The sequence below is a fragment of the Papilio polytes genome, unplaced genomic scaffold, assembly GCF_000836215.1.
Source record: "Papilio polytes unplaced genomic scaffold, Ppol_1.0 DF824303.1, whole genome shotgun sequence".
NCBI classification, from domain to species: domain Eukaryota; kingdom Metazoa; phylum Arthropoda; class Insecta; order Lepidoptera; family Papilionidae; genus Papilio; species Papilio polytes.
Window position 1 is genome coordinate 960280 of NW_013524901.1, and position 24216 is coordinate 984495.

General features: G+C 32.3%; 1 protein-coding gene across 2 annotated transcripts in view; it reads right to left on the minus strand.

The window, feature by feature from the left end:
* Positions 1-24216, minus strand: part of LOC106102040 — an 83222-nt gene that overhangs the window by 31844 nt on the left and 27162 nt on the right. Inside the window, exon 2 of one of the 2 annotated variants that reach the window (XM_013281450.1) lies at positions 21480-21524. The exons of the other annotated variant lie outside the window; for it this stretch is intronic. The gene's annotated coding sequence lies outside the window, so the exon portion shown is untranslated. The remainder of the gene's footprint in view (positions 1-21479; positions 21525-24216) is intronic. 2 annotated transcript variants of the gene reach the window in all.

Here is a 24216-nt window from a genome sequence, read left to right on the forward strand (position 1 = left end):
AGCTCTTTCTCGAAATTCTAATCTTACCTAATAAATGACATTCGCAGAGTCGTGAATAATTTTCTTGTCGTAAAACTACTTCGAAGAGGTAATATAATTTGTTAACCGTTTGCCAGAATAATAATTCACTCTTGGCACGTATTAAGGCTAAGTTAGAAAGTACAGCCGCAAGAAAATCTAGATTCGGAGTAAATTGTCTTGATTCTAACTATAAAATCGTTACACTATTTTTCGATAATGTATTTCTAATTACATGTTTTATTTTTCTTTCATAAATTTAGAAAATCAACATGAAACTAATCCGTCGCAACATGACCCATGTCAGTTTCTTAACATAATTTATTAAAACTTTATTTTTGAGATTTACCTAAGAAAAGTATACCTAGTCTAAGAGTGCAATTTAGGCGACACGCTGTAAGTTGCAGTCTCGGCCAGCTTTGTAGTAACCGCCATCTATTATAAGAAATTAGAACTAATAATAGTGCATTAGCCAGTAATTCTCCGCAGCTTTGTCGAGGTGCGTTCTTAGTGTTCAGTGAGGTTAAATTATTACTTAATTTTATTGACATTAAATACCGTGTCTTAAAGTACTAAGGCAATTATTGATATAAATTAAGGGTTTCTTGAAATGTGATTAACATTATTTAGCGTTTAAGATTAAATGATGATCAAAAATCAGTTTTTAAACGCAAATTATGTTGACATGTATAATAATAGCGTTTTACTTATAGTTCTGGTTCTTATTTAGCCCTCAAAAATTTTAAGTTTTAAATTAACCTCTGTAGGAGTTAATTACAGTTTACGTTACTTTCCACTTATTTTTTATATAAAATACAGCCTTCAATTTGCATTTAAGAAGATTACTTCGTCTGTTCCTAAGAAATATTCAACTTTTAATAAGATTTAGTTTTCATAACTCAGGCAGTCGCCAGCTAAATAGAAACAGCAGCTTTACGAGTGTCGGCTATCGGCGTAAATCAATAATGGACGCAGTAAAACAAACGTGTCGCATTTCCAAGTTTAATTGTGTTTCCGTTCCGTACCGTGTGGGGGCGTGGGCGTAGGAACACTATTAAAGTCTAACTACTGAGAGCTATAGTCTAGTGCAAATATTTAAATCATTAAAAATATAGCCCGTGTTCAGATGTCATTTATTATGTCATAAAGCAATGATGCCACCAGTTTTTTTTTTAATTTCTGTTTTTAATACAAACTCAATTATTGCAATGTTTTTGCTTAGTTGGATGTTAGTATGATACAATGCAATCAATGTGTTTTAATTTGAAAAAACTCAGTAGCAAGGATTTGTATGTATCCACAGAGTACATGTGCGTAGTCTTTCATTTATAATGTTAGCTTAGTACGGGTAATCGAGGCTTCTGCTGTAGTAATAAATACAGGAGTAGTTTCTTCTATTACAAACTACAGTTAAACGTACAGACAGAACATCTGTTCGTATATATTTCCCGTCTTCCTATAGATTTATGCAGTGATTGTATCTTAATAAATACAATAACTTTTACTCGCTGGCTGCAGCTGCGGCTCAGCAATTTATGGTTTCGCGGCGCGATATCTCAGCGGACACGGAAATGCGCCATGCCGAGCTTCGCACAACTGCATTACTTCATATCGACTGATCATGTTATAACATAATACGTTTAGAAAATATTATCTTTTGTGTACTTGAGTTTATGTTACTTGATTGTTTATCTAGATCACCTTTGTAATATCTGATTTAAGGAATAAAGAAATCTGTGTATGTGAGTTGCACAGTGCACGAAAAGTGAGGTGCAATTGGTCTATTATGCTCGAAGTACAGAGGGTACAGTCAGTAGTGTATATGGATTTTTTTAATTAACCAAGTATTTCTTTAGTTCTATATCTAATGACAATTTTACCATTTGGCGTGTCTACAAACTGTCAAAGTTAATTCTTTGCTTTATTTTAATTATTACAGCGAGGAAGTCGATGTTCTCGATTAGATACAGTTACGTATCTGAACCGCGTAGTGAAATTATTATATGGTCGATGGAAATGAAAGTTTTCGTTGCGCTTAATGATTATTTTTAATTTAATGGTTACCAGAGGCGTTCGTTTGATTGCTTTTATATCATGAATGGGAAAATATTTGTAGGTTTATTATAACCTATAAAGTCGACGATTTATTTCGTAGTAAATTCTGATGTTGCTTGATAAATCGTTGGCAAATTAGGTTACTCTCGTAGTTTTGGTTCGTTTTGAATACATTGAATAAATTTAAGTACTCATACAAAGGGAAAATTAAAAAAATGATGAACGCGATAATTGTATAAATTCTCTACATACCAATTAATAGTTTTCTTACATTAGGTAAGTTCTATTACGCCTGTTTTTGCTATGGCAGAAGACTCAAAAAGTATTTTAAAGGTCTTTTTGGCTGCTCTCTAAAATAAAAGAAGTCAGAATAAGAAGACCTTCGGAGTGGTCATGTTTGTATTCAGTGATCAATTTTCCACGTTTCACGCCGCATTGGCGCTGACCGCTAACCGCTGACCGCCACTCGGCTAATGAGCCGAGCCGAGCGCAACGCGAATCCGCCTAGTGGACGATGTCACCATGATTTTGGATAAGACAAATAATAAACGGATAAAAAACGAACATTAACTACAAACAAATTTTAACTTACATGTAAATTAGAAATGATGTATGAAAAACATTACATATTGTACACTTGTGTATTGAAACATAAGAGTGAAATGACGCTTATCTTTTTAATTTCCTCATATAATATAATGTCTGTTAAATGCCGCTTGTCATGGTCACTGTAACATAAAACCACAAGACGACCACGCGCGTCGCTGAGCCTGTCAGATATAGAGTAACATAGACTAAATGTGAAGTGTTTTTATTTTGATGACGTTAATCGCGCCTCACAGACCATCCCCATATTAATCCTGATATAATAAACCGGTTAGAATAACCGTGATTTTTTATTTATTTTAATAATGTTGCCACTAACAATGCAATACTTTGAACACACGCTTGCTAGATAACGCGGCAGACCTAAAGTAACTGTTATGTAAGATTTTCGATAAATCTCGCAAACCTCAAGCAAGTAAATCCTTAGGATCATATATCACCAAGAAATAAAAAAAAAAATTAAATTTGAACTTTGACATATTACTTATAAGGGTCGTTATTGCAGGCATAGAATGTTTGGAGAAGTGCAAGATGCTCTTTGTGCGAGGTTCAAAGACTTGAGATTAAATCGAGCGATGGTTGCGATGGCTCCGTACAATGTTGCACATGGGATATCGAAGGTGCGCCGGGGATCGTGCTTGGAATATCAAAAATAAAGTACGTTCACGAAGCTACGCGGTGCCTTTTTCGGCAGTCAGTTTTCTTTTTCATGTTACCGGCTATCCAGTGACGTTATATCATTTTTTTTTAATTTCTTTTAATATTTATTAAAAATCATGAACGAAGAAGGCTGGAATTAAATTCCAAAATGGTTTTATTGTGTTCCGGTTTAAATATTTGTTGCGGGATGTTGGTTAAACAGTAAAATGAATAATGTGTCCGGGATATAAGGCGGTTTTCAAGGACTTAGTACATCGCGGTTACGCTGTTTAATTTTAGAGATAGTCGTAAAACCAATTGTACAGTACGGAACACAGAGTAGGTTGTAGTTAGAGAGTTCTTAAATATTTAATTACTTAAATTAATATAAGTTTCGTGGAAAAGACAGCGCAGATAAAAATATTGCAAATAAAAAACTACGTGTAATTGAAACCTTTTTATAGCGATCTGTAGAATCTTAAGTTATGGTAATTAAACAATTACATATAATCACAGTATGCGTAAATGATAAATGATTCATTGTTGGATTATTGCAAAACGCCACTCATCAATGTATAATGTGTTCTGTAATCACTGTAGTCAGGGAGATGGAATCTTGATCTTGTACAACGATAAATTTTATTTAAATGCTAATACACTGGGTTGGTCTGCATAATATTTTAGCATTAGCTCATTTAATTGGACTTGTAAGCTGACATTGACATAGTTTAAGTTGTTTGTGGACACAAGTATTTATCAGTCAATTTTTAAAAATTATTATTATCTTACTCTCTGATGTTTTAATGGTCTGTGCAATAAAGGTCTTTAAACGGCGAGTTACGTCAGACCGGCATAATTTGTATCGCTTAGAGGACGCTATTTTACTTAAATAACCGACATAGTTTCATACATTTCTTGCGTTAAATGAGTTTTTGTTATACCAGAGAAGTTTTAATTACGATGTCAACCTTCTAGCAGAAAATGAAGGAAATGCTTCGATAAGTTGTTTCGCACAAGATTATAGTATGTTTCTATTTCCAGGTGATATTATCAGATAAGCTAGTTTGTTTTCAGCCGACTCGTTTGCATAATAAATAGAGATAACATATCCCTAACTCTCAAAAACAAGTCGTAATTACATAAAATCATGTAGCAAATAGAGCGATGGTTGCTCAGGCGTTGCTTGACTTGACTTGTTATCTGCAAATCCTGGGATCGATTCGCGCTATTCATCAATATATTTTTCGAATTTCACATGTATGACCCGACGAACATGTCTTAAAATAATTTAAAGCATATGTCTAAAGTAAACCAACCTGCACTGCGCCAACATAATTGATTAAGGCTTAGTCCTAACTTAGTAGGTTCCGAAACCCTTCGCAAGGAACATATAGTGAGATAATACTGTGGTAAATAGTTCCACCTGATATGTAAGCACTATTGTATAAAAAAATTGATGCATTTTTAGTATAATAAAAGAACAGGTTAAGTATTTAAACCAGATTATATACATTCTGGCCTGTCCATACGATTATAATGATAGCATTAATTTACACTGCTGATATAAAAATCATTGTAATTTTTTAATATTGGCATATTATGTTACCACTATAAATATCTTGTATTTTATCTGCTTAGTATGTTTAATACCAATTAAGAACATCAAAAGTCCAACAAATTCATTTATTATGCTATACCGGATTTTATGGAGGCCACGAACTATTTTTGTACATTTTCGTGCTTTTGATATCTTTATGATAAAAGTAGATAAATACCGTAAAGATACGCAATTTTTTGCCATTCAAATAAACAGGATTAAAATGTTACGGCTAATGTTAAGCTTGTTACACATTCAGCCTTAAATTAACAGTTTTATAATGATATTTTGATCGGATCGTCACTCGTAGTTCTCCGTTTTGCCTACACTCGTTAACTGTAAAGAAATGAGACTAAGTTAGTCCACCGCTCTAACCACGTCGCGATGAGACTATGATGATTCGTAACATGTTTGGCCAGCAATATGGTGAAAACACTAATCTTCTCGACATCGCGATAGTGTACACCTAGCGTTAATAACAAAGGGATGAAGTTACGTACTTCGTAGTTCAAATGTTGGATTTTTACATGATGTCACTTGATCTTAATAAAATCGACGTTTAATTGTCGGACCGAGACCACACACAATAGCATGTTACGACATTCTGAATGCGTTAATAGATACAATCTATTCATTCAATATGCCACTGTCAATGGAATAAACTACAAGGTTCACGTCCAATTTGTACATTCTTTGTTGTCAATAATGAATGTAGATTTAGTTAAATACTTCTTAATGAACGTGGAGATTGGAGATAAACGGTACAAATATGTGTAAAAGCCATCATACATCGTTTCGAATATGTGTATATTTTATTAAATACTAGCTTTCGCGATCGACTCCGTCCGCGTGGAATTAAAAATAAACAAAAGAGACTAACCTATGTATTCTTCCAGACTATCCTCTATATCAAAGCTAAATCTCATCGAAATTCGTACAGCCATTTAGGCTACAAACTCTAACAAACATCAATCCAAACTTTCGCATTTATAACAATAGTAAGATAAATGTTAATCAATGAATATATACAATTCCTGTTAAAATATGATTTATTTTTAAGTAAGGCTAAAGTAATTTACCTAACTATATTTTAATCTGCTGTTACTACCCGGAAATAGAATTGGATGTAATTAGGGCAAATTGCGGTCAAGTCTTAGGACTGAATTAAGTAAAAAAATATAGAAAAATTATTTTAATTGATGTAAAAATAAATTTCAAGTGCCATAACCCGATTTTCATATTTAAAGCGGGTCAAATTTAATTAGTCTTTAAAAATGTTAATGAATAAAAAAATATTTCTGTAACATAATGAATTTATTTTTTTAAACAAAGAAATTTATTAAGAGACAAGGTAATCCATTAAATAAATCCATGCTCAATGGAGGCAAATATGTATAAGAAATACTTTTCACAAGTTTTAATATCTATGTTTTTAAAAGTTTAATAACCCCCTCAAAACCACTGTTTATCAGGTCCCAATATAAATTCCACTATTAATCGGCCAATTTGTTCTCATCATAAGTGTCAAAGGAATACAAGGCCGTATCACTTGAAAAAATGACCGTTAACGATCGCGAGAATTTTTATTCAATTTTGCAAACTGATTGTAACCAGCCTTTATTAAATACTGATCGTATCAGCTTTTTGACAGCTCTCAGTGTGCAGTTTCATACTAAATTTTTTTTAATTCGGTCAAACCCTTGTAATTTATATAAAACTTGTGCAATGAAATATGATAAATAAGTTTTTAAACAACTAATTTGTTTTATTCTTACATTAAAAATCTGACATCATTCTGATGGTCTTGATTTTTCATAAGGCAATTTCGATAAAATCTATAATGCCAGTCTTAAACATACTGTACGAGTTACAGATAACTAGCTGTTGCGACTTCGTCCACGTTAAATTAAAAAATAGTTAATACTATAGCCTTATTAAACGTTTTTGAGTGATATCATGCTTTTTTAATCGTAACAGAATTATTAAAATCGGTCCAGTAGTGTTTGAGGCAATTCTATATATAAAAAAAAATACAAATCTTTCCTCTTTACAATACTAGTGTGGATAAATACGTTTGATTCATTGTCTAATAAATAACCTAGAAAGCATGTAAGTTAAAGTAAATATTATTAGATTCTTGAATAATAAAGTATTTTTTTACATCACTCTATTAGAGGTATCAAATCTAACGATGAATAATGGACATGGATGCGTAATCCGCGGCACATTAAAATTCTTATTCTGACAGCTACATGTCAGTGATTTAAATAAAACTGGTTTGTGGCGGTGAATACAGTTCTGCGAGCAAAAAAAAAATCAAATAATAGCAAAAAAATGCGACATTTAAAATAACAATGGACGAAACTTGTATCAATCTACATTCATTGTCATTTAAAAATACATTTAAATATAGTGATGTACCTTAAATTATCGAAGTAAAAGAAAAATCTATGTGATTCAAGTTAAGAACAAATAATGGCTCTTATAAAGATTGAATATCCTTTACTAGAAGTAGCCAACAATGATTAATAGGCATATCACATACCTAGTTGAACTGTAGGATGATCCGTTAGAGTTCGTTGGTAAAAGTCTTGGGATGTTAAATTAAAGTAGATAATTCGTATTTGTTTCACGTTGTTGATGCAAATTCAATCACTATACAAATTCGTATGAATTACAGTATGTACAAGTTACAGATAGTCGGTATCTAATAAAACAGAATCTGGAATTTGACTGTAACATCTTTGTCCGGAATTAGACAAATACTATTGTCTCATATTTCATTAAAAATATCTATGACTATGAATGTGTAACCATATCGCAATTTATGTAAATGCCTAGAATCCTAGATATTCAGGAATTGCCGTAGTATTTCGTCGAGGTAATAGGTGCAATAATGCTATTGATAATCGTTTTTATAATCGATTGCAAATATTGCGGAATTATTATAGACCTTGCGCGGTCAATATCCGTGTATTACTTTTTATAGTAATTATATTTTAAATTAAAATGTAGTGAAGCAATTTTAATAATAAAGCATAAAAGTTGCAAAGTAAAAGCTACAAGACCAAAAAAATTACGAAAGCTATAGTAAAATAGTATAGCGTACGTCCTCGGCTTCTTGCACATATGTCTACGGTAATCCATTTTAATGTGCGCGTGCGCATGTTTTTTGCCCATTGCTCGCAAGCTTCTGCGTTCTGAACAGGTCGACGGCACGAGATAACAGTTTGTGTCTACAGTTTGGAACACTAAAATCTTGGTTTCACTAGATTCGTACATTTTTGAAGGAAGACATCTTTGTCATATTGTTTATGAACATAGTTACAGTTTAAACAAGCTTCGTGTTTTATCAATTGTCTTTTCAATGGCATTAAGCAAGTGGTCTACTAGCATAAAAGTGTAAACGTAAAAACATTATAACATTATTTTTTAGGTGACTAGTGTCGGCCTTAAAATTATATTCAAATTTTGATATTTCTGTATCATTAGTTATGTATAGAAAAATTGAGTCAGTGATCAAAAATTTAGTCAGCTGCGGCGCATTTATAAATATCATAGCTTGTTTTCTTGTAGACGCGTCTTCAAGGCTGAAATTTATGTAAATAATTAATATATCTGTATTCATTAGTTTCTGCTATATTTTCGCTTTCTGCTATAGTTTTGCTATATTTTTTTCTCTGTATGCATTATGGTTGCATACCAAGTGTTGGGCACCTCTGAAGAGGCGCAACGCGGCCCACAAAAACAGGCTGAAAATCAGCTCTGCGTGGCATTGGCATTGGCCATGTGGTACACGCTGAGTCTGCAGCCCATTGTTATCATATTTTTTTTAAATATATTCACTGTATGTAAATGTTTATGATGACAATAAAGAGGTTTTTGTTTTATATTTATTTTTATTAGCTTTCGACCGCGACTCAGTCCGTATGGAATCAAAAAAAAGGCTATGTGTTCTACCATACTATCCTCTACATCGATGCCAAATTTTAGCGAGATCCGTTCAGCAGTTTACACTACAAACGCTAACAAACTTCAACCCATCCATCTGTACTTTCGCCTTTATAATAATAGTAAGATATTCTTCTGCATTTTTATTTTCATATAATAAATGTTAAATATTAGTGGACATATTTTTCATTACGAATAATGTCTACAAAATTTCATAAATTTGTATTCAGTGATTAAAACATTATTGCTGTTTAAGACAGCATAAAATGTAAACGAAGCAAACGATAGGCAAAATATATCTGACTGGTTTGTATCTGTTACACTGGCAATAGACTAGTGTGAATTCGAGATATCCTGATGGTCTAATGATCATTTTGCATATCGATTTTACCGGTTTGATGATATTCGTCTAGCACGAAATGATAAAGAATTAATTTCACGTCCTAAAAAAAATTACACTCTTTAAACTTTTTAACGTAGGTCTTTACAGATATGATGCAATAAGTATTGTCTCTATGTTTCTGTTACAAAATAGAGATGACAACATTTTATTACACGGGTGTTTTAGCAATGAAAGCCTACTGTTAATATTCATTGAACATTATGACACGGCGCTTTTCAATTACATCGCGACGTAACGCTTTGACATAAATGGGCCATTCTTCAACAATAAAGTCATTTGATTCCCGGCTCCGTTTATTGTCCATTGAAATGTCTGGACGTCGAATGAAATGCAAGCAATGTGATCAATGTTGCCTGTCTACTATTTACACAACTTATTCAGTAACTGTGTTCATGCAAATTAACTGGCAGTGGAGAAATTGATTTACTTTACGATATAAATTACATACAGTTATGTATTCCATGTTTTCTCAGTATTTAGTACATTTAAATATTACTAGCTGTTCCCGTGCGACTTCATCCGCATGAAATTATGAAAATTTTATTTTATTGTTTACATTTGTCAAATTATCAATTACAAATGTCAAAATGACATGACATGATGACAACCTTGCTTCCTTGATGTTGGCAGCAACCTATGATCTCTTTCCCACATTAGAATTTTTATCCAAAATATTAACCCCCTAAGTTTAATGGCGTTAAAATATATAGCCTAAAGCGTGACGCAAGTGTAGGGCTATTTATTAAAAAAAGGTTTATTCAAAAATATGCTGTAATTGCTGACATCTTAGGCAACAAAGAAGTGTGTGTTTACGCTTCGTTATAATAGTATAGATATCTTATATCTCTTAATCATTTTAAACAATGATGTTTTCCGTTATGTTATATTAATAATTTAAATCCGGCCCTGTACTATTGCGTTACTGTAGAATAGCACAACATATATCAGAGCTTATCAAAGCGAGCATTTGTAAAAGTCTAAACTTGTGAACTTGGTCGTTATCAGCTCTAAGTGGAACATTTACGGTGCATGTTGTGTAAGTGGGACACGACTTGTAACACTTTATATTTACATTTTATATGATGTACAATTTTTGCACCGGTTATCTAACTTTTTGAAAACATTTCATGTCTGATTTCTAATGTGAAAAATACTTAAATTTCCCCGCCCTTGTTGGCCTTTAGGTTTCAGTAAGTAATTAATATAACGCTTGGGCCTTTTAAATTTTTCTTTATTTCTACCTAAATGTTTTTTAAATTGCAAAGAGAATTTTTTTTGCATAAATTATTAAGTTATAATTACTCTACTAGGTAAAGTTTTAAATAGACTGAGATAAAGCATTAGTTTCTTATTGATAAAAATACCACACAAATACCGTTGAAGAAAAAAATATTTTAAATTGTTAATTTATTTTTCAGGAAGCAATCAATACTGTGATGAGAGCCTACTTGGTATTCTCTTAAATATTAATGATTTTACTGTACCATTACGGAGTCCATTAACATTGGAATTTGCACATTCCGATAGCAACATCGCGAAAACACTAAAATCTGTGGGTTATTTGTCTGAATTTTTTAATACGAATGTAAAGTGAATCGTAAAAATTTTTAATATCCACGCTCGCACGTCAATGACCGAGACTATATGTGATTCTATTTTGATGAATTTACATAAGAACCTTGAAGCAGCAATTAAATTTATTTCATAGGTTATTTTCTCAATTATACAATAATATAGTAGGTTTTTTGAAAACATTATGACATATGAGAAAATTATTTCTCCAGTTAGATTATTAAAATTATTGATAAAAAAATATTTCAAGATTTTTTTCGCCAATACATAAAAAACATTCTGTTCCAAATTTATATAGTTATGGTAGAAGTGTTTGTTTATGATATTTAAAGGTCACATCTTTATCTATTTTTCTTAGCTTTAATAAAGGAAATATTTAAGTACAGTTCCGTGTTCGTTAAATAAATAATTACGATGCAATTAACATTTGCCCTCGTCACCATTATTTCTTAATTTAGTGAAAAGCTTTGTTGCTAAATCTTTAGATTCACATATTGATTGTTCTTTGTTAACTTCGAATGTTAAGTCCAAGTTAGTGGGCAATCAGAACTTTTTATATAATGTTTACGCATTTCAATACGCGTCAAACATTCTGTTCGTTTACGACGTTACCACATATTTAAAATGAACTTGGCATCTACTGAAGTAATTAAAAATCAAAGTGTCTGCTCTTAATTGAATTTTATTCTTCGTTTTGATAGAGTACAATAAAATGAGTTTTATGGGATTTGTTGAATTATTCTGACAACTAGTAGTGGTCGTAAATTATTTTGATTGTTTTCGATACGTGTAACATGTAAGTAAAACATACGATAAAAGAAATTGCGCCTATGTTATGGCCAAGTTAGGCGTTAATTCATCCACTAAATTTCGTCTTCATCTTCTCGGGTTACAACCTAATACGCAAGTTTTTGTTTCCGAAATATTTTTTTGCACTTATTTTATTCTTTGTTTAACTTGTAATATTGGTTTTCGTTTGAATGTACATAGAAATTCAATACCAAGGATTTGGGAAACAACAAACGAGGTCGGTTTGTAACGCGAATACAACCGCGTCGGAAATTTCTGACGCAATGAGCTTTTACTTTGAGCTTCCGTTTCTTACGCATTTAGACGTTTTACGTTTATAAACATTAAGATATACTAATTTACTACGGGACTTGTTAAGTTTTGTTTTCTGTTTTTAAATAAAATAAACGACCATATAAACATACGTACTTTATTATTAAAAAGATCTCCTAGTTATTTTACAATAATTTACTCATTGAAAAATAGCCTTACTAAAAACATTACTTGCTGAGATAACTCATATATCACTACAATCTACAATAGTATTTTTATAGCCCTTCAAATATCTGGCAGTATTCAACATTTCATTGAAAAGTATTTAACGATCAGGGAACCACTGGGAAGTAAATTTGACGGTCAGCGGTCATCGACACCGTTTACACGAGATTTCTTGGCTTTAATAACACAGATAGCAATCTGTAACCGCTTGTACGGAACTTATAACTTAGATAAGAGATAAGCTGGGCAAAATATTGAACCCGAAAAGAATAAAATACTCAAAGTAAAAAAGTCTGGAGCGTCTATCAGGTATATTTACGTTTCACTTTCAAAAACGTATTATACGACAATATTTGTGTGAGATTTGTTGGAATACTCTTTTCAAATATATTTAATCTAATATATTCTAGCATTTGTAAGAGATATTTAGAATCTCAACACGAAAAAAGAACGTTTCGTTTAAAAAGAGATAACCTAATAGGTACTATATTACACGAGACCAATACTATATTATAAAGTCGCTACCGTCCATCACTTGTGACTATTTTTACTTCTTTTGTAGCGATATTAACGACGCCCTTAACTATATTTGATTTTAATGACCGCGAGGTTCACAGGAATTTCTTAATTATCTTAAGCCTGTTCTGATGAACGATTTGATGTCTACTTTAATAGCGCAAAGTCCTTGTAAAGGTAGACCACACAAGATAATAACTATAGAGTTACGAGTAAAACAATGTTGTTCATTTAACCGTGAGTTTTCACTGCGTATATAAATGTTAAAGGATGTGGAAATATCGCTACGTGCTTTTTTCAAATATTGTATGCATGCTGTAACGTGTTACAGTACTACGAAGTGTTACGGGGATCGTAACAGTAACGTTATATTACATTACACTCATAACATTGGTCCATACCCAACTTAAGATCTTTAGTAAAGCGGTATTTTATCCATTCATTAAGTAAATAAAAGACATTTATTGGCTCTTACAACGTATTAAGCTTTTATAGTAAGTAATTCATACTTGAGTGCTAAAAATATTCGACATCATTGAGGCTTAATTTGGAAGTTTTTGAGGAACGCAGCGCCGGCGATGAGTTAATTTGACGGTTCGTGGCCGTCGACATAGTTACATCGTAAACGAGAAGCATTTTTCAGCTTTAATGACTGAAGAATTGGGCTGGTGTGACCTTATTATGGAACGAATGAACTTTTTCATATTATCTGTTATAACTATCTTTTTAAAAGTAGTTTAAGATACAAGAAAACTTAATCGACAGTCTTATGTACCAAGTACGTAAAGCTTGAGAAAGAGTACGGCTAATAAAGTTTAAACACTGATACAAGTCTTCACAGACGTATTTATTTTAAATGTGTCAAATCAGAGTCAATAAACGTTCTTTTTTATTAATACACAGTCTGGAACAGAAGCGAATTCTTGCAGTATTTAAATTAATATGTTTTAGAAACTAACGTCAAATCAATTTAAAATAAATGATCCGAAAAATAATCGAAATTTTATTAAGGTTACATTAGTCTTATTAAAAGCGTTTAGTTCTACTTTATATACTTTTCCACGCCAATAAGGAAGCAATAATTTTGATTGTTTTATTGGAATTGATCTATAAATTTCAAATGTCTTCAATATTTATAGGCCAAACGTTTAGCTACGGTTTAGCTAGAATTGGCCGATATTTCTTATTACAAAATACATATGTCCGTTTATGCTCATTCGTTTAATTTTACTTTTTGTTTCCCGGTAACATAATGATTTGTGTCTGAGATTCTTTTTTTCTTTTATTGTAACATTTACTTTAATGTTTCTTACATAATATTATTGGTTCGAGTTCCGAAGGCGTGGTTGGTCGGTATCTTTTGATATCGAAAGCTTTCCTAATAACAAGCCAAATTAAATTTATTTGTTATGAGGCGTGTTATTTATGTGCAAACATAACCTACTGCACACCACGCTGACCCACAGAACGGTACACCTACACGACTGGCTTTGGCAACAGATGTTTTACACATCTTATGAAAATTAACTCTGCTACACGGAAATAAAGTCTAAATTACTTCAGCTACGCAAATTGATGCAAGCGCATGTTTCCGAAGTTGCAGGAAAAACAAGTAAAGCTTTTTCCCTTTAGATCTTATCATTATGTAATAGGAATAGTAGTTAATTGCAAGCATAAGTAAGTAGAAGTTTGAATAAAGAAGCGAGAGAGGTGCAGAACCGTGCCAAGAGTTTGCATTAAGATTCACATTCGTAATTTTATTTTATTTATCTAACTGAAAGTGATTGCTAAAGTCATGTTTAAAATGATATTAAAGACCCATGTTTTCGCAACCAACGTTCGTTTTCTTTTAACCAACACAAATAAGGAGTGGGTGCTCAATTGGTTTGTATATTTTTTTACAAAGTATTTATGATTTTAATGTAAATAATTGTAACTGCTTTGAACGTTAGAAAGGTATATCCAGGATACGTTGTTTTTATTATTTCTTAACTGGTCTGCTAGACGTTTCTGTTTGAATCAAAAAACTAGCAATAAAAGTATATTTTCATGAATAAAACAACAGTTACTCATTAAACATTAAAAAAACATTTCGCTCCAAGAAAAAAAAAGTAAGTCGACTTTCAAAAAATGAATAAGAGATCTGCAACCGATTTTATGTGCGTACCTTTGTAATTACGTGCTCATTCATAAAACGGAACGCAACTTTGTCGGTGTTCTTGAAACGACAAAAAGACAGTAGAAAAACTGTGAAGGTCGGAATAAAAAAGATATTACATAAAGCCCGCTTCGATTGATTTAAATTTAGAATGATCCGCTTTTTTCTTGGACGTAAAGAATGTAACATGTTTGTTAACTTTTTATTAAAGAAATTGTAAATGGAAGTACGGAAAACTAATTATTTGTATGCCGCGTTTTTATTGTAACCAAGTTTCCACAAATTCCAGTACTTTTTAAGCAATATAAAAATAAAAATAATGCATAAATTAGTAGTTAAACTACAAGAAATCTTGTAATTTTGTGATTGCTTTCAAAGCGTTAATATTCCAGGTTCAATAGACCTTTGATTCGAAGTAAAACAAGAGAGTTGAGTAAGCTATGAAACTAACAGAAACGGCGCTCTATAATTTAACATGACTACTATAGGTGGCAGCACTTTGTTTATTTAATAAAAGCTGTATGCCTGAATTGAACGATCAAATACATGTATAGTTGAACAATAGACCTAACTATGACCTACAATATTGTATTAAAATGAATAGTTTTGTTCCTTTTTACGTATGTAAATAATTGAAAATGATTCTTATGTCAGAATTAATTAATTTTAATTCAGTTGGTATCTTTTTTCCCCGAGAAAGAAGAGTTATTCGCAGATAGCATAACCAAAAGTACATGACCAATTTCAAAGAGATGTTTAATTTATTTTCGTTAATTAATATTTTAAGAGGGTACAAAGATCAGATTTATCTGTTAACGTCGACCGATATGTTTATCGAAGCTTGAAGTTTACCGTTAAGGTCAAGGAATATACGATATAATTTTGCGAGGCACGTGCCTGTGATATCACTGGGCTCGTTGTTCGCGTCCAGTCCCCGGTGAAAGGTCCAGAAACAGCACAGCTATAGCACAACGGACCTCTGTTACTGTGCCTCTAAGTACTGATGTATCAATGCCGGCTAATATATGGCCTCTTTATATGATTTACATACCTTTGGAACAAATAGTTCTTTCATCGCTGTTTTATGACTTGATTCTGATACAATAAATAACGAATATTTAAAATGGTAATTATTATATTATTATTTTTGTTAAGTTGCTTATCTCATCTATACTAATATTAAAAACAGGAAAACTTTGTTTGATTGGAATGGAATAAATAAAAAACAAGGCCGATTTAAAAAAAAAATCACCATTAAAAAGCTACGTTATCAGTGAGTAACATAAGCTGTGTTTTATATTATTTTTAACTTTACGCAGACAGAGTCGCAGGCGAAAGCTAGTGACTGATTTTTGCAGATAATAATAATGAATTTAGTTATGCCCTTGCCTATTTAATATTATTTTCATGATCTTAAAATTACGTATTCATAAACTTCATAATAAACAACGATTTTTATGGTAGTTTTAAATTATAATGAATGAATGCATTTTAATTAATTTTATACTAAAAATAATGATGACATAACTTCGCTATGTTGAACTTATCTGGAAATTTCAAGGTTTAATGCTGCAAATAATTTATATATATCTTTTAATATCTGTTAAAATGTGCTGAGGCTTACGTCAGAGAGGATTATGAGCTTTGTTTGGTGACTTGGTTGCTTGTGAAGGGCATGATAATACAGATAATATTATCGATTTTCTATAAGCTCAACTTTTAGCTTTTATCAATAGTTCCTTTAAGGGCACACATCTGAAACTATGGAGATGCGCACACTACTCGATTTTTAAGTTGTGTAACTAAACAAATTGTCTGCGAAACAGTCGACAATCGCACAATAGTTGTGCGATAGTTTAGTCTCAGTTGTGCGCTCGCTCTAAAGGGCAATCGTGTCAAGTCAAAATTTATACTCGCATATTTAGTTAAAGTTTATCATGTAACGTTTTTCCATCCTTTTTTTTTTATCTAACACGAAAGAGCTTTTAATGGAAAGGATATTCCACACATTTATTATATATCCAGCATTCCAAGTGTAACATACATTCTCTAGGATTTCGAACGGTATCTCCAGGATCCACTTACGGTACTTCATTGTTTAATAATTTTCAAAAATATTTAACTTTCGTCCTATACGTGATCATTTTACTTACTTTCCGTTAGTTTACTACTTTAGAGGTTCTTACCCTGCCAGTGTTTGACTTTGTTGGCTCCGTGTCTATAAATATGTATTTTGTACACTCGATGTGCTTAAGTTTATTTATAGTGGTATGAGGCCATGTTGCGAGCATTCCGAATAGAAAGAGGTTGAATGAATGTTTGTGTATGGACTACGGGGTTATGATATAAAATTGTAGCAAATACAGATACACAATTTTGTCTTAGTTATTTATATGGTTAGCTTTCGCCCGCGACTTCTTGTGCGCATAATAAAAAAAACAGCAAGTAGTTTGTGAGTTCTTCTAATGACTTCCAGACTACATCTATACCAAATTTTATCAAGATCCAATCAACAGTTTAGGGTACTAACTCTAACAAACATCTATCAATTTCGCATTTATAATATCAGTGAGATAGCGTGCGAATAGAATAGTAGGTATTTTACAAAATAACATATACAACGATAAATTTTCTGTAATTTAAATTTGTCTTTGATATCAGATCGAGACTTAAGTCTATGTATGCTATCGACAGGCCATTTAATATACGATAGGGGCTAGACTAGACTCTTAGACGTTTATTGTAGTTCTTTTATGTCTTTTAGATCCTTTGCCGGTATAATGAGGTGCTTTATAGTCCAATCAGGAATACCTAATGGTTTATTGTGAAAACGTTCTTCGTTTTACAAGCTACGTCATTTATATATTTAGAACTTTAATAGTGTGTGTTAGAGGATACATGGAATCGGTATCACGACATCTGACGGAATCTGGTTTAAACTGTGATGTCATGAATGATAAGTCAAGAGATGTCTTTAAGGTTGATATCTACACCCACAGGCTTACAAGGTCAGAAACTGGACATTCCATTTTCGCCTTTATTCTGTTTGTTTAAATATCAAATTTGGATAATCGTTTTCAGATACGATATAAAATAAATGAATACTGTTTTGTTTAAATATGTGACTTTCCTTGACCGATTTATAGGTTCGCTATAATATAGAGCCAATTAAAAAATATTGTTAATTTAAAATTTTACTTTCAAGTAGGGTCCTGTAGTTTAACCATTTTAATTTTATTGAGTATGACATAAGATACACTTTTCAACAAACATTGTCAGTTTAATTCAGAATAGTTGATTTTATTTATTTTGTAAAGTCTTGAACCATTTTTGTTATAAAATTACGAAATCATTACAATTAAAATTACAGAAAAGGCGATTTTTAAGCTTTTACCAAAATAATTATTTCTCTATTCATTTCAACCTTTTTCAAAGTAATACAAGAAATTATATAATAATATCTAATTAGCATGGCTTTTTCGCCATAACACCTTGCTCGCTGGTGAAGCATTATCTCTGATAACGTTATCAGCTCCTCTTAGATACTGATAAGGAAGTAAAACAATGTTGGCGGGCAGTTTGTGGGTCAAACGCCGTGTCTAGTTGCATAATGAGGCCAAAACAACACGCTGTTTCCGAAATACAGTCAGTACTAGTTAAAACATTTCATGCGTTTGCGTAGATGCCATTCTGTAGCTAAACTACTGTCGTTTCAGAAATTCTTGATGTTAGTAAAATTATTAGTTTTATGGATGAAAGCACCGGACTACCGATCTTGTTGTCGAGGGTTCGAATCCCGCCATTAGATTACTGTCGTGAACCATATCCCTAGCACAAGACTAGAGCTAAGTTGGAATGGTTAAAGGAAATGTTAGTAAATTAACAAAAAAAAAACATACTAATATTTTTACTAAAAATTATTCTCCTTTTTTTTTAATTATTTTATAATTTTGATTCATTTGTTTGTTAACGTGTCATAAAGGGTAAACCTAAACATGTAGAGACTTAATTAGGTATTGAACCCGGACTTGTCTCGTCTCGTAGTACGGGTAACCCATTGGTACGTGGTTTGAATGTAGATGATGGTAATAAACGCGCCGATAGTGAGTCAGCTGGTAGTGTCTTACCGTTAAGGTTACTGCTACGGAAGAAAGTTGGGTTTCTAATCGGACGAATTTTAGTTACGTAATCAAAGACAAGGAAAACGATTATGACTCATTTATTACCCATTTTATTTAATAGAAGTTTCACTACATATTGTATGCTACCAAAGAGAAATTTATAGAGAGTCTACCGACTTAGTCTAAAGTCTGTGAAACGTACATTAATGTTTAAAACTTTGAATCTGTAATGATTTCTGTAATAAATGCGTAACATTAAAACTAGCTTTCGCCCGCGACTCTGTCTGCGCGGAATTGAAATAAAATAAAGCAAGTAGCCTATGTGTTCTTCCAGACTATCCTCTACATCTATGCCAATTTTTAACGAAATCCGTTCAACCGTTTAGGCTACAGACTCTAACAAACATCCATCCATCCATCCATCTAAACTTTCGCATTTATAATATTAGTATGATAATCGCTTTATTCAAACTCGATATCGCGTTCGTTTGAGCAAAATGACATAACTTTGTTAATGGCACCAGTAAATATGATGTCATAATCTGGTATAGCTATGTTATCTGGGGATTGAACTAAGGTTCACTGTTTCTATCTATACTCGAAGTTTTAAGATAAAATTAAGAGAAACGTTTCCACATTTAACTTCGCTACTTCAACGGAACGCGTTTTCTTTAATTGACAATTTGATACGAGGTTAAATTATAAATCGAGTTAAGATAAACTTAAAATTTTATCACTGGCCACATTGGAATGTTAAATTAAAACAAAAACAAAAAAGAAAATAAAATACATCTTGACATTTAAATGTTGCGAATCTGTCAGCATTGATATCTGCGACATTAGTGATCCATAGCTCATTGGTATCTGCATAAGAATAAATAAAGCGAATCTCCATTACATTAACTTGATGAATCTGTTCGTGGAAGAGTAGTGCGAGTTTTTACATTTCCGCATTCTGCGCGTCAATTTTCGCGGGATTTTCGACTTTACGGTGACGTAAGAAAGCCTCTGAATAGTCTTGATAAAAGATAGCAAAGAGGTCGATTACAATAATACGACTGGCACGAAATGCCGATAAGAAATACAAATAGAGATGAAAAGTGCCGCAAGGAATAGTGAGCCAAATACTTACGAGTAGCAAATTTGATAAAAATTGATACCATCAAAATATCTGTTTATGATTTTTTTTTTATGATTATGAAGTAAATAGGACAATGGACAAGCGGTGCAGGTGACCTGGTGCTGTTGCCATATACTGTTTATGAAGAACCTTTTTAATGAATAGAATGTCGAAACACGCACAAATTTGGTTGTTATATTATCTTTTAGTTTATAAACTAAGTTCTTTGTGCAAGATCTAAAACACAATAACGGACATTTTTATTTACACACGAAATTTCGGGATTTCGCACCCTACATACAATATTTGCCGGTTTAATCTACCAATTAGTAAGTGTGAATCTATCAGAGGTCATGAGATTATGCAGATATTTCTCAATTTTTTTTCTCACGACAATTATCGATTAAGTCCGTTGTGGAAAACTAGTTTGTTTCAAACATTTGTATTTATATTTTACTCTACAGTGATATAGACACTGTTAATAAGATCTATTATTTATATCTCTAAGATCGATATCTAACACGATAGATTCTTTATTAGAGATAACGAAGTATTACGTTAAATTTAAAAATGTATTTTTATCGTATCTGATAAAATAACACATCAGTGAATTTCGTCAAAAAAATATTTTAAAAATATTCTTAACTCCACTTTTTAAAATGAACAAGAGAGATGATTTTGTCTTTAAACAAATCACATTCTGACAAATTCAATTAATGCTGCAACGTTTTAACTAAGCATGTGAAACGGGCGTTAGGATAGCCTCGAGAATCGGATTATTCCCAACCGTCACCCCGCTCTGTCCCCACATGAGAATAAAAAGTTTCATTCGACCCACCTTTTAGTCCCACTATCACCAACAAGGTGACAGATAGAACCGTTATGAAATAAAATAAGCCCCAACTTTCCCCTTGTCGCAAAAGGTGGGACGGATGAATTTTTTATTCTCATCAGTCTCCACGTGGGGACAAAACGGTGTGACGGTTGGGAATAATCTCGAGCTTCGACTGTAAGTTAACGACGAGTATTTTCTTAACAAAGAGGTTTATAGCGTGTCGCCTGTCTAGTCAGGTGTCTCTTAACACTTTAATTATAATACGGACAGGGCATCGTCACAGTGTTAGGATAATTAGCCAGCCAGCACGTACGGAGGCGTGCAAAGTCGTGACTGTCCGAGGTCTTAGTGACCTACTTGCATCCATGATGCATATAGAACACACGTGCCTTGTCTAAGTACCTGTTTGGTCAACGACCCCCTTTGATAGGAAGTGATCGAAATTTTGGTGTTTTAGATAAATTACCTGACGTTTTATTTTGAGCTCTTTTTAGTAATGTAATGTCATCAATCAAAAGATTTATTACATTTAAAATTTTGCTGTTTACTAATTGTGCTCTGTATTTTAGTTAGTTACTAAAAAAACTTAACTACACCTTACTTAATATTGTAGCCAAAATCCAATTACATTGCCGTGTTTGTTTACCTGTAAAGAGAAAAATATAATCAATGTTTTACATTAAAAAGTGAAATTACAAAATACTGAATATATCATGAAATGTAGCGATAGTCCCTTTTTAAACAAAATGTCTTCGCAAGAATTATTCAATTTCCAAGTAATTTTATAATTGACCCTCATGTAGAAGGTTAAAGAAACAATTATAATATTACAAATGCGTGCTATACCGTGTAGGTCTCGTTCGATCAACTTAGGCGTTAGATAATGCATCCCACATGCTTATATTGAAGTAGTCACGCGAACTCATTCGCGTGTGAAATGCTCCTTGTTTGGTTCAAGCTATAAGAACGAAACCAATCAACGATAATAGAGTAACTAGCTAATAGTACCACTTCATCGCGGAATTCATTAACATTTCTTAGACGAGATGGCATGCCTCGTTTTTTAAGTCTAGTCTTTATAGTGTAGACGCAGCTTTATTACAATGGATTGAATTAATGTAGCCTCAAAATTTTTACATTGTGCTTTTGTGCTCTATGTTTTTTGTAAACCGTTTATGAATTGTAGCTACGCGCTAAGCACTATGAGAATGACGTATTAATATTTTTAGGTTTCAGATCGGCTCAAATGTTTCTCCACCGAGTTGTTTGAGCCGAACTCAAGTTAGTGGTTACTAGGCCTTAGTATTACATTATCCCAGGACGGATAGGTTGACTTCCCACATCTTTGAATTTTATCGTATGTAGTAGTTGCATCTAGGTTGTTTGCTTTACTATAATTGCAGTGTTGTCTCAGCTAGGTGATTCACTGATATGTAGCTAACAATGCGCTCGGTGGCTGATATTTATCACGAAGTACGCCGACCTGCTGGCACTAATTGGCACCACACGCTCACTGCAGATATTAAAGCAAATGCTGCCCTTATTTGCTTCCTTCATTAATTGGACTCTTGAAATATAAGTGAAAGTTTTTGATTGGAATTTTCTTACAGAGTTGGGGTAATTGTAGTACACATTGTTTACTCAATAGATAAGTACTTTTGGAACCTTACGGTAAAATAAATAAGAAAGATCTTACATTTAGAAGAAATAGAAAAATGAAATTATCTAATTCCAATTATCTATTGTATACTTTGCCATAGATGACTGTTTTGCCGTATTTAGTGAACAAAATATTTTTCAATGATTGTCTTGAAAATTTTACTATCTTGATCAATATAATTTACATGCATTGCATCTAAATACCATTTACGAGGTTTATAGCTTCTGTCCCAAAAAATACATGTTACATGGCCATGAACTTCTAGATGTGTCAGGGTCCCAGTCTTATGAATAAATAAGCCGTAACCGACTGAATTACCTGTCTAGACAACGCGCACTGTGACCAATGAATTAATAAATTCAACAAGAATCTGGCTATTTAATAGCTTAAAAATCAACCTTTTATATCCAAGAAAAACTGAATCTTACATCATTCAGTAACTCATGGTAAACAATGTAAGGTTACATAAATCAAGAAAAAAAATACTATAATTTTATTTATTAAATTCCGTCGGTAATTAATTTTAAACAAAATAGGTAAACGACATAATGAATGTCAGTTGTAAAAGCTGTTTCCATTGACACACAATGCAGCAGGCACGTATCCACGGACGTTATCCAGACGAGGGTTCCATTAGCGCTCATGTTCCATATTAACCACGTTTTCGCATTAATCTCTGGCTTGTTTAATTTGCATTGCTGTTAACTTGTACGACTATGAATGTGTAGGGATGTTGTATAATTTAGTGGACAGATGTTTAAATACAAAAAAAATTTACTATAGTAAACTATTCCTGAAATGTTTTTTAATATAAAAATTGTATTATTGTTGAATACAAATCAAATAATTTACTATAATTAAAGTATGCTAGTAAATCTTTGCTTCATTACATTGTAAGACACTATTCTGTGTGCATAAAAATATCTAAGAACAATTTTTAATAAGAAAATCAAACATGAGCCAAAGTCATTCGCATAGAAAAATATTACTCCAAATAATAGTATAAAGTCTACATGAAATTACACGATTTTTTAAAATTAAACTGCGAGGAATGTAAAAATTAAACAAAAGAGGTCGGTAAGACCCATCACTAAACCTGGCAGTTAAGTCCGCCCCTTTCGCGTATTCTCTTTACGTTAGAATAAAATAAAATTACAAAATCAACATGGAAAGCGCGCACAATCTCATAAAAGTGTACACATACAAATAAATAAACAAATTGCCGTATATATAGAAAGACTGAGATTTTTTTTGTAAATCCTTGAAGATAATCCTCGCCGTTGATAATTGGGAACCAACTTTAGGTAGGCAGGCAACGCATCAGCTTTTGCGGATGTCTGTAGACAGCGATCACTTCGTTATTTCGGCGATGTGTCTGCTTGCTCGTTTGCCACACGATGATAAAAAAAAGTTAGGACGTATGTATTGGGTTATTGAAAACGCTTTAATTACTTTTTCTACATAATTTCCAATGTGTTGAATTAATCGGAATCTATTTAGTGATATTAAGTCTAAGCTCTTAACAAAAATTACAACAATTTTTTTGTTGTTTTCTTAAAAAATACGTAGGCAATTTAGAATTCGGTGCAACAACTCATTGAATAATGTAGACAGTAACAAGTTTTACCGGCATGTAATATTGATTTAGCTGATAACAGTCAGCGGGGCGTGCAAGAGC